Genomic DNA, 6,086 nt, shown 5'->3' with positions numbered 1-6,086 from the left:
AAGGAAAGACCCCAAATGAATAGTCGTTAAAAAAATTAAATTTGTTTCATGTAAACATGAAATATCCACGCTTCATATTTAATGTGATAGAGGTGATAATAAATGGGTCTTTTGACACTGCTCCGTAAATTGATTGTTCACAGATGGGGGGGGGGGGAGGTTAAAATGGATTGTTCTATACTTGTGTAAAACCCAACACATATAAATATGACTTTCCCGTATGCTCCCGTAAGAATAAAACAACTTAGAATAAGGACTTCCTGGTTCTTATGATTCGATAAAGAATAATATGTTTCAGATTTTCAACATAAGCAACGTCCAAGTATCGGCGAATGAACTTCCTGTAGTGTGATATCATTGAGAAGAGCTGACGTTTTCCAGTCTGATTACAGGTTTATTTTTGTCAAAGATTTTATATGAATGTAAAATAAATGTGTCTATCTTAATAACCAAGTAAGCAAAACTAATAAATATTAAAATCATATTATATTACACCAAAATACTAAACAGCAATAGAAAGGCAAGTGTCGAAAAAATTAAATCTCATATAAGTAATAGTTCATGTTTATGTCTTCTTTTTAAAAACTTGACAAAAAAGCCAAGGTTGCGTTTCTTTTGATGTGCAGTTTATACAGCCAGTAAACAACAGCCGAGCAGACCAGGCTACACACATTCTACTTACGTGAAATATCTTCATTTGGATGAAAAACAGCTTCTGTAACGTAAAAACCGAAGGTAAACACAAGAGGTACCCACATGGTCGGTTTGCCGGATAACAAATCCTGTTTCCTTTAAATAGGCAGCGAATGTACTGAAACAGAACCCTAGTCCACAGGGAAACGGTTGACTGGTGTGTGCCCCCACGTCACGGGACATCAGTGAGGCTTGCAGTTACATGGGTGAGAGCAGTTAACAACCATCGATGTAAATTAGCACAGTATGTGTCTCTCCTTCAACAAAAGCAAAGTTATACACAGGCTAATGGTTATTGACTAGATTTGGTGAATCAATTATTAACGCAGGCAAATGGTGGAGTATATGGACAAAACTTGAAGAGAATACACATGCAGCTTTTCCGTTTGATAGACGAGATTCAAAGCATTGATTACCGTATTTAACATCACTTATACATGCTATATCTAAGTAACGTGGAATTAAATCCCTCAGATTTCACTCTTATATTTCTAAAACATTAATCCGCTGATAGGCAGTGCAAATACTTAAGAATGGTTTCCGTTTGTATTGAAGTTTATGTACATATGGTTAAATGCAGCCGTAAGCCAACGATCATTCCAACCGCCATAGGAGGATTGCTATCTCACATTGGCTATTGTTACAGAATCCATAACAGACGGTGCCAGGTGATGCAGAATAATGACTGTCCATTACCACTGGCCTTGATCCTTCAAATACTATTATGAGAATTAATCTACCTTTGTATTTTAATCCATTGTCATCCCAAGGGACAGGCCTAAAGTTTTATAACAAACATTTATACAATACATCGTATTAAACAAGCGAACGCTCATTGCAAAAGGGCACATAAACGACCAAAATAATCACAGCACCCATCCGGTTCTGGCTTCCAGGTATATATACATATCATAAGTCTAAGGTGCCGTTTGATGAATGGGATGATTAGGGATAAGACTTTGGACATTCGAGATTTGGTTGGAGCGTCATTCAGGGGGGTAAATCAGTGTACTTGTTATAAATAAGGTAGTTTCTACCCCAAAATAGTGAAAGAAATATATTTTTTTATCATTTTGCAAAGAAAATAGTACTGAAATGTCACGCAATAAAGGTACTCCCACCGTTCCTGGCTTAAAAAAACCCAAAAACACACACACACACACAAACACTCTCATACTCACAATCACACTCACACATACTCACGTGCAAAAGCTCGGACATGCCTCCACACCCACACACACACACACTGATATATGCTTACACACATACCTGCACATTTTTACTCACACATTACACACATTATGCTTACACTCACTTCTGTTTATACACACACACACACATGCTTACACACACTCCCACACACGTTTATACACACATGCGTACACACACACACACACTCACATATGCCTTTACAAACTCTTTCACATGATTACATACATACTTGAACACATGTGCTTTGCACATCATACAAGCAGACATGTCTCACACATTTCTCATAAATAAACCACAAACACACATCATACACAGTCACACCCCGGATATGCATGCAAGCAGACACACAACTCACACTAACACACATAATTGTTAACTGGACTAGAGATTAGAATGTCGCTTACAATCCTAACAAACTGAAAGCACGTCATTTCACCCACTAGACCACTGGAATAAAGCAATTGCCATGACAAGTACCAACAATATGTCGTGCTGTAGGCACTTTTTACCCTTTGGGCTAAAGAAGATCGAAAAACAAAACTGCAAGTGCACGCTAAGAAAATGCACGGGACAAAATCTATTGCAGATCTGCTCTCTATTCTAGATCCTTTGTGCCAGATGGGGTCAGACAATGGAACGATCGGACACAATGAACAAGCTCTTTTAATAATCACACTGATTTCAAACGTTTTATAAATACTTGTACAAGTGCCTCGCTCTTCTTTGGCATCAACACTGGTAACAGACAATGTCCAGTAATCCATGCACGCCTCAGGCTCAATTTAAACAAGTTCGATGGACACATCTCTTCAAAACGGGCTTGCAATTGCGGTCACCCGATAGAAGATAATATTCTTTACTTCTTCACCTGTCCGTTGTATAAAGAGTGGCGTTTTTTTTGTGCACTGATATCACCATGGATACGGCATACTTTCTGTATTATATGGTAATATTATTATAGACTCGGAAACTAAGCAAAAATTGATCTCCTCTGTTCACCATTCAATCCTGTTTTCAAACATGACCTATGAAATAATTCATAAAGTTCAACAATGAAATACCATGTTTTATACAACGAGCAAACGTGTGGTACGAATACCCTCTGTTACTTTATGGACAACTAATTCGTAGTAAGCAGTTTCTGTAAATATGTACATGTTCATGAGAGGTATGTATATAGGCTTTTGTTTGTCAACCCATTTTCTTTCTCTTAAAATAAAATATGTTTAAATCGAACACATAGAAGCACGTGCTCGCGCACAGACAGACACACATACTATAGCATCCTAAACGACCAAACATTAATCATTAAAATGGAATTAGTTAATTGTAGAGCACTTAATTCCCATCTGGCAATGCCTCTAAATAATCTTACCTATCTCTCAGCTTACTCTACATAATGTATGTATACCATATCGTCACGGGGGAATCATAGTGCTCTATTAAAGTGATGAGAACAGCTACTGGACTGTCCAAGTATCCGTGCATGAACATTTGAACAATTAGTGCATTTCCGTTAGTCTGTTCACAAATATACACAGTTCTCTGTACTAGTTTGCTGTATTACCAAACACCCATAGGTTACATGACCTCTATGTTCACACAAAGCGAACCGTCCTGGTCAACAGAGCAGAAAATGTAATATTTCTCTTTTGCATGCATGTATTTTGGAACTGCGTGTTATCAATAGATATAGTTAATAACATTTTTTTCTTTTTCAAGGATCGAAATCAAATATCATTGAATAATGTTACATTTGCACATACGGTTACATCCATGTGATCTTGTATTGCAAGGTAGAACTGTCAGCCAGCACTGTAGTCAGGTCTAGGTGTTTTGAGGGTAGTGGGGTAGTCAAGTGGTCAAAGCGTTTGTCCTTCACATCGAAAGCCCGGGTTTGATTCCCCATATGTTCTTAGGAAAATGAACATAGTATTATAAAAGTGTTAAGAATTTAACGGTGCATGTCTTAAACATTGATGTGGATTACAGCTGCTTTGTATGTATATAGTTACAACATTTCAAGGCTTGGTTAAACATCTTAAGACTATCTTAGCGTGGATATTCTGGGATAGTTAAGTCAGTGAATGTTGCCATGCTGCACTCAGCAATATTGTCAGCATGGAGATTCTGGGATAGTTAAGTGAGTGAATGTCAGTTTGCTTCATGTTGCACTCAGAAGTAATCCAGGTATTCCTCAGTGGCTCATACATAATTGTGTCTGAAACTGAAAAGTTTCAAGTTGGATGTATTATGATGATTCCACTTGTCTCTTGTGCCTGTCCATGTCCCACTGAAATACCAGACTATTATCCAGACTATTGTTTTACTCCCATATTCCGAGCACAAACGGGATGGTTGGCTAGTCAAGTAGTTAAAGCATTCGCCAGTCATGCTGAAGGACCGGGTTCGGTTCGTCATATGGGTGCCATGAGTGAAGCTCATTTATGATGTCCCGAAAGAATATGGATATTGCAGGAATATTGATAAAACTATCTTACCCACTTGGTGACTTTTGTCTTGTATCCACTGTACTGCTTACAGGTCTAAGGTATATTGATGGAATGTTCCTCACAGCAAAAAAAAAAAAGGAAAAAAAAAGAAAAAAACAATGGCCATTCCCAGCACCAGAAGACGTTGACACCAATACAACCAAAGATGCATGTCCCTAAGGACCGTCAGAGTCACTATCTGGTCAGGTCGTCTACTGGGGACGAATATGAGAAATAGATCTGGTTTACTACTTAAGGAAGAAGTAGAATCAACTTGTATTTACGCGGCGTACAGTAATGGCCACAAGTGAGTCATCATTAATGTAATTCCCATAGAACTACATGGTAAACTACTGTTGCAAAAATAATTTCATACATTTAGTAGAAGTCATTGCAAATTGCAAGTTTTCTTTCATCTTTTCGTTGACTAGTCATCAAATGACACCTGCTTAAGTACCACAGCTTTTTAAATATATTCTATAGACATGTTAAACCTGAGTGGTATGTATAATATATGCTGTTTAAACCTTTTCCGTTTTCTTAATGATCATTCGAAATTATGTGCATGTAGCTGAGATGATTTTCCAACCGAAATGGAAAGCAAGTCGACCGAAACAATATTCATGAAAATTATGTTTGCAAGAGTTAACTTATGGGAATTTTACTGATGATGACTCACGTATGGCCAACTAAAGTGTATTCAGTATGTTTTATCATATCCTTGATATTGTATCCTTTGTTTCTATGAAAGGAAAATACACAACCAGGAAGTCTTGCAGAAAAACGTTATGTGACATTTGACAAATTAGTGCCTAACTTCAGGTTTCGAAATTGCTGATATGATACGCTACTGATGACAGTTGATGGATTGCAATTAACTGTTCTTTGAAGAGATTGATTCATATTGAATCACACATCTTTGAAGTCTAATGCACAACAAATACATCGCTGTTTCAATAACATATATTTATAACATGTTTTCTTTCTTAGTTTTTTCATAATGTACATACAGAAAGCTGCTTGTACTGTTATGTAATGGTGTGGGCATAACGGAAGGTTCCACACAGATATGTATACGATTTTATACCAAAGCTATGACGTCATTTACATGCTTTTTCTGCTTGCGGGTGTGTGTGTGTTTGGCGTACTGGGTCCGTGAATGAGGAGCGTTTGAAGGGTATTTGTCTGGGTGCACAGTAACCATGGTTAAGCATAGTTTATTGCTGTTTAAGCTATACGAGTACACAAGAAAATACACCAAGGCATGTGACACTTTGTACCGATATACCTTTTCGTGTAAAAAGCGATAACGCGCTTTCCATAACCATATGAATCAATTGTGAATGGCATTCGCATCTATTAATAAGATCGTGTTATCAAATAGGAATCGATCTGCTTATAACAGAGATTTCTTATAGATGTCGAGAGGGTTTTGTCACTTCTATTTGACAACAGTTGTTTGTCGACGCTACATATCATAGTATGAACCACTTTATACTATCTCTTTGGTTTTTATTGTTGAGGTTGTGAACAAAAGAGATTTCATCTGACCATTCATGTCTAATTGGAGAGAATTGGAGGTTGTAGAGACTGTCATGACCAAGCACTATCGAAATATGCTTAAGTACCCGTCAATACCAAGCAAAAGGAGATTATTGTTCAGAGTGGTGTATACATCTACAAACCAAT

This window comes from Haliotis asinina, chromosome 8, assembly GCF_037392515.1.
Source record: "Haliotis asinina isolate JCU_RB_2024 chromosome 8, JCU_Hal_asi_v2, whole genome shotgun sequence".
NCBI classification, from domain to species: domain Eukaryota; kingdom Metazoa; phylum Mollusca; class Gastropoda; order Lepetellida; family Haliotidae; genus Haliotis; species Haliotis asinina.
Note: the sequence above shows the minus strand (reverse complement) of the source record.